We start from the raw sequence: 12,143 nt of genomic DNA, 5'->3' as shown, positions 1-12,143 counted from the left end.
CGTAATGGAAAACCAAAAAAAGCGAGTAGACCCGAGGCGAGTCGAGTAGATACCACGCAGTGGAAAACCGCCATATGAGACCTTTCTGAAACAGCTCTGAGGTTGCTAGTGCTAAAACCACCAGACCCCATTTAAAAAAGCAATACTTTTAGCATGTATAGAAGTAACATATTTTCACATGTAAATCAGTAAACTATGTGTTTATGTCCACCAAAACTAGAGTTGTGATAGTTGGAAAAGTGCAGGATGACCCAAAATGGCATTTCAGTTTTATTTAGTTTATGTTTATTTTTAATGAAGTGGATTTTACAATGCTAAAATTACCTGTTTTTTTTACATGGAGTCTGGTGGGTTTAACAAACGCAATTTGGTGGATGTATTTATGTCTCAAAAAAGAACAGAAAGGTGGACCTCCTTAGAATCCTTTCTATAACGTTGTCAGAGACTTAAAATATTAATCTGAGCCTGTCAGTGGCAAAACAAGCAGTTTTTTAAAGGTATTTGTATACAAGCTGCATAATTGCAATATTAACTTACATTGTAGCCTGTTTATCCGCTGCCGACTTTAGCAATCTCGCTTGACTAATGTCAAAGATTGTTGTTCCCATCAGACACTTAGACACAAAAACATAGGAACGTAGGGTTCAAGTGGAAAACAAAACTAAAACAGTAGTTACCCTTTAAGTAAAAGTACTAATACCACACTGTAAAAATACTCTGTAGTTCTGAATCGAAAAATGTAACTTAAGTTAAAGTATGTAAAATGTACTTTAGGTATTAAAAGTACTCAATGCATAAACATCCTCAAACTTTGAAAACAATCCAAACAGTTGGAAAACATCAGATTTTATAAACTACATGTGTTTTGTTTGAAGAAACCTTAATGTGTAAAGTAACTAAAGCTGTCAGATAAATGTAGTGGAGGAAAAAGTACAATATTTCTCTCTGAAATGTAGGGGAGTAGAAGTGGAAAGTGGCATGGAAAGGAAAGACTCAAGTAAAGTACAAATACCTCAACATATGTACATAAGTACAGTACAGTAGTAAATTTACATGGTTACATTCCACCCCTGGGAGATGGTAACTGAGATGTTGCGCGCTGCTTGAATTTGCAGCGTGGTACTTTAATCACTTGGACCGTGTCGGTCAGTAACATTGTGATTCAAAAACAATAAATGAATGGGACAAAAAACTATGTTTTGGAGCCTAACCCTTCTTTATTTACTGCCAATGCCTTATTTTGCAAAACTGAAATGCAAAAGATGATAAATGTATAAAAGACTTAACAAATAATGGAAGTAAAAGGACCATCATCTCACAACTCACAGACCATGTCATTCTAGAGATTTAAAAGCACCCTGTGGAGTTTGTGAGCACTAGAAACACATGGGAGCACTGCTTTTACAAGTAGATCCCCACATACCAGATATTTACTGCACATGGATATGTAGAGGAAGCAGTAACTTTTGTCAAAGAACATCATCAGTCTTTACAGGGTTAAATGTCCTGCCATGTCAATTCCAGTTCAAAACAATCTAATACACGGGTCTCTTAAAGGCAGACATCCTCACAAAGAGAATGAGAGCTAAGTTTACAGACACCGTGCTCACACGGAAGGACTGTGGACTCGCAAGTGATCTGCTCTGATGAGGACTTCAAGGCTCGGACAAAGTGAAGTGAAGAGGAATGACAGAGTGAAAAAAGAGAGCGGATGATAATGGAAGGGGGGGGGGGGGGGTATGGAGTGCGTGCAAGGAAGTGCCAGGCCGAGCGGAGTTCTTCCTCTGGCTCTGTGCCATACATGGGCAGTGGATGGCAGCGAAAATGTACACAGTACAAGGACACAAAGCAGTGGTGCAATTGACTCAAGTACTCTACCTAAGTACAAATGTTGAGGTACTTTACTCAAGTCTTTTCTTTTCACGCCACTTTCTACTTCTACTCTGCTACATTTCAGAGAGAAATGTTCTACTTTTTACTCCACTACATTCATCTGACAGCTTTTGTTCCTTTACACATTAAGATTTTTGCCAACAACACACGTAATTTATAAAATACAATGTTTTGTTATAAATAAAACTACCCAACAATATAACGACCTACATCTACAGCTGAAGGATTTTTCTAAAGTTGGAGGATTTTAACTTTACTTGTAATACTTACTTTTAAGTACATTTTTTTTCTGATGATACTTTCTTTTACTTAAGTAACATTTTCAGTGCAGGATACATCTGTTTCTTCCACCACTGACACACACACACACTACAGCCATCAAACTGGCATGGGACACACGCACAGACGCACAGTTCCCCCTCTGTAGGTCTGTGAAACACTCAACATCCCTTCTCCTCCTGCTGCTGCTGCTGCTGCTGCTGCACACCTTGCCTGCATTATTATCAGAGAAACAGGGGAGGCTGGGATGGAGAGGAGTGAAAGAGGGGGGATGGGCAAATGAAGGACAAGAAGAGGAAGGAAGGATAGACTAAAGCCCTTTTCAGGAATCTGTAACATCACCGGCTTCTTCTACCTGATAAAGTGATGGCTATTGGGCTTTCACATTTCATTCTTATTAATGTATGTATGTATGTATGTATGTATGTATGTATGTATGTATACATATGTATGTATGTATGTATACACACATATGTATTGAATGTATACATAGTATGGACTGTATGTATTCACAGTATGGACTGTATGTATGTATGTATGCACCGATCACCAAGGCTAATTCCACGTGGGGCAGCTACTATGGCAATAAACTCCTTTCAGATTTTTTGATAAACACTATAGGACTCTGTTTTCTTGTATGCTCCTTAATGGGTTCATTAAACCATTAGAGAACCAATATGGAAATGAAGCAGCAAATTAAAAAGTCGTGAAGAAGAGTGATGGATGATCGATGATGGATTTTGTAACTTATTTTGCAGATGAAACCTTAATTAATGACACAAAGAAAGCTTGACGCTACTTGAAGGAACAGGCAGCAGAAGGAGCAATGATGAATTGATGATGAAAATGTATCAGTGGATTCACTGCGAGAAGAGAGGTGAGTCTCCCTCGGCAGGACAGCATGACAACAGCTCATCTATCAGGCTTCAACAAACAAGTTTTAAATCCATCAGCACTGCAGCAGAACCGCTCCAACACCGGGATGCTTTAAACTGTGCAGATACACGACAAAACAATTGTGTGAACGACAGGAAAACGCATTCTCTTCATCAGATTTATAAAGTTGCATGTACACCTGTTTCTGTTTTACAAATCACAATCATTGAGGAACCAGGCTCACATGCACGGGGCTGATTACCACTCCCACAGGTAGTGGTAATAGTTTTCTACACTGATGTAGAAACACCCTTGTGCCAACTCCATACCACATTTATCCCCCGATGCAGTTTTACTGATTGTGCCGCATCAGCAAGGTTTCTCCAACAGCGCTGGAGCAGCCGTCATCTCACCCATGGTGACGGCGGCACGTTCAACACCCAGCAGCTCCCGTAAACTTTGCTATATTTTGGTTTTAAGGCATTACCTTTTCGTCTTTATTATTGAAGCAAGTACAGCCTATGATCATTGGATTGGTGCAGTAGACCTTGAGACAATCAGTGTTGACTACCCGTCCAGACACAGCAGGACAAAACACCACTCAAAGTGGTGTAACTCTCTTAGAAAGAGGCTCCATCCTAACATCCCGGATCAAGGTGCTGCAGTCAGAACGCAAGGCTCCGGGAGGGATGAAGGGAGGCGGACTATGTGTTTCCGTCGATGATGCTTGGTGCTCAAACCCAATCAAGTTGATGGACATTGTTATGCTCATGCTAACCATACCCCATAATGATGTGATGCTTAATTGGATTGCATTGTTGTGCATTTCTTGCACTGTTCAGTAACGGCTAGCCCAGGCCCGGGTGCAACTGTTGTTCCGTTTACTCAGTAACGCATGGGACTTAATCACAGTAATGTGTCTGTTGTAGTAAACAGAGTGTGAAGCCTATGGGCCCAGCCTGGGAAGACAACTGAATACATCTTAAGGAGACCATTACAGGGTGGAGGGGGGGCCTAAGCAGCTACAAAGATATGATAAGAACAGCCTATCTCACGAGGAGCTAAAAACGGATCTAGCAGACCAACCACATTACTGAAAACTTGAGAAAGAGAGTAAGTGTGATTGCCCTTGTGGCTGGCGGAAAGCACAAACATTCAAGAGCTGATAGTGATACTAAAATCAATCAGTGCTTCTTGAGGAGGAGTCACGTCAGCTGAGCCAAGATAAGTAAAGAACGAGACTTGATGGTCCATCAATACTAATGTAACTGAAGCCGACATCAGAAGTGAAACAGAGACTGGGGGCCAGGCAGCTAAGGATAAACCGCCAGGGAAAGACAAATTATGAGAGTGACTGCAAAGAGAGTTAGACAGGCTGAAAGAGAAGACAAAGTAAATGTACCTGAGGATATTATCGTGTCTTTGCATTTATGAAGGAGACAGAAGGCAATGGGAGCATAAAAAAACTGACTAGGCATCAGGAGCATGTTGACTTTTGTCAGAGGAGGCAGCTCAGAAGATGAGCTAGAATTGAGTGGAAGAACCGAAAATGTGCCTAAAAGCAAGAGAGAGAAAGACAGTCAACGTTACAGAAAAGTAAGAATTAGCCAAGACAGCATTTCAAATTTATTCAAATTGGCCAAATAACCTGTCAGCATGACGACATCAGTGCACTGAATGCAGAGATGCTTGAAGATCACATAGAGAAGACATTCAATAATATAGTGGAGGCCCAGTTATGCTGTAAGATATGTATCAATGCAGGATTACACCAGTGCTGGTCAATCTACATTGGTTACCTATAGAGTGTAGTCTGGCCATCACCACACCAAGCTCAGTCTTCTAAGATTGAACATTTTCTACTGCACTAAAAGGCACAAGTGCAACTGAGCAACTGCAAATGCATTGCATTGCATTTTTTTAATGACGGTATTGAAACTGGTACCGTAGCTATTTTTAAGAACCTGCATTAACCGGATTACCACCCAACCCTAATACCACCCTGGAAGCACCTAGAACAGTGACAGGACGTCATCACTCGCAAAGTCATGGCAACCAATTAAACAACAGGGCAAGTACTTCTTGTCACTCAATCTTAGGCTAAGTGACAAACTGCAACAAAAGCCGCCACATGAAATCTGGACTCAGGCGGGTCCCGTGAAATGTCACAGCTACAGATTATTGAAAAATAGTTTGATAAATTTACTTTTTAATCAGACCCAGATGAGACAAAAAGCTAACATTAGCAAACGTTACGGTCCCTCTGCCTCCCCGCTGCAGTACTCGCTGTATTCTTCCGACACGCTGTATTGACATTAGCTAGCTGTTTTAAAAGCGCTTTCCAGGTTAGTGGGGGTGCATAACGCCCAAAACCAACACGAAGAACGTAGCTAGTAATGTCTACTCAGCGTTTTGTGTTGGTGTAAAACTGTGTGTAAAATGAGCGGTGAAGTTAAATCACCGGTTTCAGGTAACCTCCCCACGGTACCGTCTATTTGCTGGATGGTTTCAAGGGAACAGTCGGTAGCTAACATTAGCAGATAAGCCCGTTGACAGCGACGATGTTGTTCATATTTTGGCACAACGTTTCTGACCATAGCGGTCGTCATAGTGACAGTAAGTGTGACGTGAGATGCTAAAAAGAAAAACACGCTGTTTTCAGGTAACGTTACCTTTTGACGTTCAACACCCCCTCTCAAATAACTCTAGAGGAAACACTGCATGGGCAATGAATCTCTTGAACACCACTTACAAGGTGTCAACTGCAGCTCCGACACCTCAGTGGTGTTACAGCACATGTTAAGATGTTACCTATTCCTTCAGATGGATCAACACAAGGATGTACACGAGACTGTAGGGATTTACAAACATAATAAAAAGAGTGTAAAACACTACTGCTTCTTGAGACTACTTCTCACATGCATACAGAAGTAATTGTTGTGAGATTCTGTACTTCTTGTGAAAAAGCCGTCATGTCTGCTTTAAATCAGGCGTGGCTGTGAAGAAGTCGAGCTGTTAATTACCAGTCTCCCTCCACCTTCCCGTCTGGGCTGTCTCTCTGTCTGCCTGTCAATCAACACCAGTGGCAGCCAGCGTGTAGGCAGCTGTCCCATCGAACCTGGTGTCAAACCTGCTTACCCTGTCCTGCCCTTCCGAGGGGGGGGGGCAGAGAGGCACCAAGGTATGCGCCAGGAGAGCCGTGAGCGCGGTGGATGGCACGAGGCGAGACACAGAAAGAGAAAGAACAACAAGAACTTTAGCCTCCGTTCTTCTCAGCCCAGGTTGCCATGCCATCACAGGAAATCTATTTAAAAGGGAAAGACTTCTTACTATCCGCCAGCCAATCAGAGAGCAGAGACAGGGAGGCAGTCTCTATCCTCTTCTTATCTCCAACAAAGACAGAGAAATAATTTTAGCATTCTGTTTAGTTTGGCTACTGGCCAACCAGCCACAGGGAGGCGATTGATTACACAATGTTAAATCAAGTGTTTGAATGCTGTATTAGCTGTATGGAGGGGGTTTGTGCTCCTGACACTGACGAAAATCAAAGTTCATGAATAGAAAATAATATCTATGAAGCGACAGGATAGTGTCAAAACAACTCATGTGTTGCACGGGACATGTTTTTTGGTTTGGTTCAAAGCTGTAATTTGATCTGGTAAATAATTGGTTGATTTATGAGCAGCAATCAAAGCTGGGAGTGCTGAGACAACGTTACTATTTCTAACGACCACCAGGCTCGTGCACAGATCAGGGAGTTCTCAAGGACCAAAAACAAACATTTTTTTCTATTTCTTTTCATCTGTTTTGTTTTTTGTTTTAAATGTGGTCCATGGCGTGAATGAGATCTAAGGCGCTTTCTAGCTTAATGCCTGACAACTGCATTTGACTAATTCTGTGAGACAGTGCTTTGAGAGTGCATTTACTCTTAAAACTCCACACCAAAGTCTATGTTATAAACTCACAACAGTCAGCTGCCACGCCAACTACAGTTGGACGCTATCCAAATTTTGATACCATCAAACCTCCGCCCTATTTTACAGCGGTATACAGTATTACCGTGACTAATTAAAAATGTTGATGTAAGTCTCAGATGGCGTCACCAAACTGTTGGCTTGTTCCGACACCGTTCAGAAAGTGAATACCAAAACACTGATACTGAAACACCTCTCCCTTCCCGAGGGGGGAACCCTATATGTTGCCAGACTGCAGAAGTCCTGTTCTTCTTCCAGACCAGGTCACTCCGTGCAAGGACTTGCCATCTCTCTCTCTCTCACTCTGTCTCTCTCTGTCTCGTGATGACAACCACACATTAGCATTTTTATAAATTAGATTTAATTTTGAATCCTCATCTCTAATATAGGTGCAACATTTTTTTGTTCAGCTGTTCTCTACGCGAGCGCCAATGGAGCAACGAGAGACTGATTCTAGTGTTTGTGAGATCACAAAAATATAAAAACTGTTTTCTAAACAGTTATCAGGACATAGACATCGGGGCTTCTGCTTGTCAGAGCATCAGCACAAGACTGGATTTATCGGCTAACGTCATTAATCATGACTATGACCATTTACCTAACTTTAGCTATCAACTATAACAGTATATGCCAAGAAAGGTCTGGGATTGCCCATATATGTTATAAATTGCCCTTAAAAAGACCTTGGTACGGCAAAAAACATGCAAGATTACTGAAATGAATCCACAGAGGCATAGACATTTGTCTCTACAAAAACAAAGAAGGGAGAAGGAAGCAGAACAAGTACACTGGATAATATTATTATCAAATCAAATATTGAATCACGAAATCAATTACATTGTGAATAGGACATTATAATCTACTCTGAACATATTATTGAAGAGCCCTATAATGCTTTTTTTGGATTTAGCCCATCTTTTAGTGTGTTATATTATTGGGTGGCTGTGGCTCAGGCAGTAGAGTGGTCACCTTCTAATTGGAAGGTTGGGGGTTTGATCCTGGACCTGCAGTCCTATGTTGTAGTTGCTCCCAATGCTGCGCCATCGGAGTGTAAAGGTGTGTGAGTGACAGCAGCCTCGGCCATGTGTATTACTGTGTGTGAATGGTTCCTGTACTATGATAAAGCGCTTTGAGCGTTACGTAGTTTTTGTGTGTATGTAATAGATGTATAAAGCGCAACTCCAAATGGAAATTTGAATTAACCGTAACCGACTGAACTTCACTCAACTGCCTGAAAATGCCTCGTCCACGTTCCTGTTTGAAATTCCTCCATAAGTGATGTCACTGATTGAGAATGCGAACCCAGTTTATCGTCTGTGCTGCCCATTGGTGCTTCCTGAGCACACAGAGCCCTCCCCCCAGTGGTTTCTTTGAATTTGGTTGTCCAATCCGAACGGAGTGGGCCAGCTGACCAATCAAAGCGAACTTGGCTTCTCAGGAAGGCGGGCCAAGAGCTCAGACCGAGTGTTTCAGAAGGAGGCGCTGCAGCAATGGGCAGGACGAGAACATCAAAGCACGTCCACCCATTCTAGTAGACTCAAAAAGTACAAATATGATCTGTCGATTGACAATATGAAATAGTTCTGTTCTAATTTACTGTTTATTGAATCTTCATTGAAAGGACACACTGGAGATTATTGCTTTGTGGATGAACCTCTCACTTCAGTTGCAACATGACATCATGTGCCCTACACTACCAACACCACACGGTTGCATCTCTTTTATGCTCGTCTGACATGGTGTAATGACATGGCTGTTTGGAGACAACGCCATTAGGCAGAGCTAATTGCTCCCAGCACTCTACATCGTCCTGTTTTGACACTCGAGTTCACTGCAGGGCTGACTTCTACTGCATTATATTGATCACTGTCAAAGGAAATGTGTCGTGCAATATACACTCTGTGTAATGCCTGTCAAGGGATTTAGGTACGATGGCATGTTATCGAATTCATTTCCAGTACCGACTATGATCTTGTTTATTGTTGAACATTTGCAAATATCTGAAGCTTTACGGCCAACAACCAATATTCAATGATCTATAATCATCTTTTGTTGGCTGACATGGCAGAAACCGTCCAGAGTGTCATGTCGTAAAGTTCCCACCTGAATGTGAGATGAGCAGCAGACGGTGTGATATGATGTTTGTGCATCTTAGGGCTGGTCAATTATTCAATATGACGATGTATCGCCTTTCAATGGAATCATATCCTGATTAAATCATATATCAAGTTATGGTGATCTCCCATTTTGTTGTCTAAATTGACATAAACGAGCACATCCTTACTGCATATTCTCAGGAAATTTGTCTTGAAACATTCTGAGGGAATAGCAATTGAAGAATTGTAGATTTGTTTTAACATCACAGTTGGTGATGTTAAAACAAATCTACATTGTTTTTGAGCATGCATGTTCAAATAGTCAGTATATAGCTGGGAAAAATTTGATTTTTTCTCTATAATTTATTTCACTTCCACATTATTGATGATTATGGATCTAAAATCTCAGTGTAAAACAATATTTTGTGAAAGCACCAATAGTCAACCCCGACAACATCATTGCATTATCGACATTGAGGTGTTTAGTCAAGAATATGGTGATGTCTGATTTTCTACATATCGCCCAGCCCTAATGTATCTGAAACACTACATAACAGAGGAAGACTACGGATTCTCTTTTTAGTAGCTACTTGCTCCAAATACTGGAGACACTGTTCCTGATAAGATTAGATATGAAGGAATATTTCATTCCTGCCAGCTGAAAATTACACGCCGCGATCAGCTGATGGTTTCACACAGTCTACTTGTGGTTATAAAGTGGGGCTGACAGAGTTAAGTTTAGTGCAGACACCAGCTTCCAGTACAAGAGCAAATGAACAGCCTGGGGCGCCTGGATAGCTCGGTTGGTAGCTCACATATAGAGGTTTACCCCTCGACGCAGCAGGCCCAGGTTCGACTCTTACCTGCGGCCCTTTGCTTCATGTCATTCCACCCCTTATATTTCTTCAGCTGTCCTGTTAAATAAAGAACTAAAATGCCCCCCAAAAAAATCAAAAAGAAAAAAAATGTTACAACCTGAACTTCCATCTTAGAGACTTCCGACTTCATTGTAGTAGCTATGGCTACAGCGGATGTATATTTTGGTTGACAAAAGAGCTAGGGGAGATACCAAGTCCACTGAGAGAAATCAGATATTTGACTGTACAGATATCTAAACATTAAAGTTACATTTCAGCTCAGCATGAGTCTTTTCTGTGTTTCTGCAATCATTTACTTCCACTTTTCTCTCTTGAGCTTTTCTCTTTGGGTTTCACCGACTCAGGACTCCGCTGACTTGTTCTCAATACCAATATCATAGCTGCTCTGTTTCAACAATGAACACAGGAAAAAGCTGCTAGCCTCTAGGCTAATTGATGTAGCGTAAGGACTGAAACACTGCAGCGCTATGTGGTTCGTCCCAGCCGAGAACGGAGAAATCCCCGGCTGAATTCTTCCTGTTGTTTATTGCAGAAGCTCCGAAGCCCAAAAACAATATTTGGGAAAGCCCAACTAGGAGACGTGTTAGCATCAGAGAGTAATCAGTCGGCTACTTTCCCAGAGTGAAACCTGCTCTCAGAACCAAACCCTGTCATTAAGGGTTGCGTGACATTTATTGAATCTTTCTTATGTAATCCTTGTTCTGATTCCTGTCATGCAATTTGAGTACAAAAAGAAGCCAAAAGGGTTCAAATGGAAATCAAAATCATCTGTGTTGGTAAAAACGGTGTAATTCTCTATCTGACATGCAAAACTTGAACGTTTTTCAAAGTACTTTCAGACAGCGAGCCGTTGCACCCGGTGCCTCCACTGTTTCCAATGCAAACGTGGCGGCAGCGGGTGGCTGCGCTAGCTTTTTGATTCAAATTTTGTCAAGTTGACAAAACGCAGAGACCCAAATCTGATTATTTGGTCATCAACACACACCGCTGAGTTGAAGTGATCGATGAGACGGCAAAGTAGTTGAAACTAGGAGAATCATTGCAGCAGTTCTGTCCTTTGTTTCCCCTGCCCCCACCCCTCTCAACTAAGTAACTTCAGCTGAGGTAGAACTCAAAGACGCCTCCGGCTGAATGGAAGTTCCATAGCGACCTATTTCCCAGAGCGGCCTGTGCCTCCCTTTTTTTTTTGTGATGGATGCTTTCAGACATCCCTCCCTCACTGTTTCTTGCCCCACAGAGGCTGACATTAGGTGGTGTGTTTGAAAGTGTGTGTATCCTGTGTGCGTGCACGCGAGTGCGTGTGTGGGTGTGTGTATCACACAGTGTGCTGCCCAGTTGCCAGCTGGCCTTGCTTTCCTTTCCAGGCCCCCACAGAGGCAAGAGTTATCACAAGCATAGGCAAGTCACACACACACACACACACACACACACACACACACACACACACAGGTTCACTCACGTTTGATCTCTGTGGCATCATTTGGAAGAAACTGTATTGTCACTGGGGGCCGTGCAGCAGTGAGTGCAAGAGGATGAAGTGACTTGAGTAATGGTGCACTGAGGTCAAGCGTGACAGAGTTCTGTAAGGGACGGGATGCACTATTCCTGGGAGAGAGCGGCATCATACCGTGTGCCTGCGAATGGATGAGGATTCATTCTAACAAGGGCTGAGGAAATAGACTCAAGGTTCAGAATTGGTAAACTAATTACAGTATAATCCCCAAATGTGTGTCAACATCCCTGCCCAGATACTTCAGCATATGTTTTGGTCCGGGTTTGGTTTTCCTGGTTTGTTCTAGGCTTCTCACTTCCAATGAAGGGAAATCAAAAAAACTATAGACCGAAACACTGCGACGGCGCATTAACCAACAAAAAATAAATAAAATAAAATAAAAAAATAGAAATCACTTCCAGGTGGACAAGTGGCCATTGATTTGACCCCTAACCCTTGACGAGGGACAGACAATTTTAGTGTTCGTTAATAAATGGTCATGCTGCAGCAAGAGAAGCTTGGGGGATTTTCCTTTTTTCCAAGTCTAATGTAATTGTCAGCCATAACTGTAACATTTAAAGATACAGTGGGTACGGAAAGTATTCAGACCCCTTTAAATTTTTCACTCTTTGTTTCATTGCAGCCTTTTTCCAAA

At 42.0% G+C, this 12,143-nt stretch overlaps 1 protein-coding gene across 3 annotated transcripts in view; it reads right to left on the bottom strand.

Annotated features, from left to right (window-relative positions):
- Positions 1-12,143, bottom strand: part of arhgef4 (Rho guanine nucleotide exchange factor (GEF) 4) — a 115,008-nt gene that overhangs the window by 39,791 nt on the left and 63,074 nt on the right. The window lies entirely within an intron of this gene.

Source organism: Etheostoma cragini, chromosome 22 (genome assembly GCF_013103735.1).
Source record: "Etheostoma cragini isolate CJK2018 chromosome 22, CSU_Ecrag_1.0, whole genome shotgun sequence".
Taxonomy (NCBI): Eukaryota; Metazoa; Chordata; class Actinopteri; order Perciformes; family Percidae; genus Etheostoma; species Etheostoma cragini.
The sequence above is the reverse complement of the archived record's forward strand: the minus strand, read 5'-3'. Positions and strand labels throughout refer to the sequence as shown.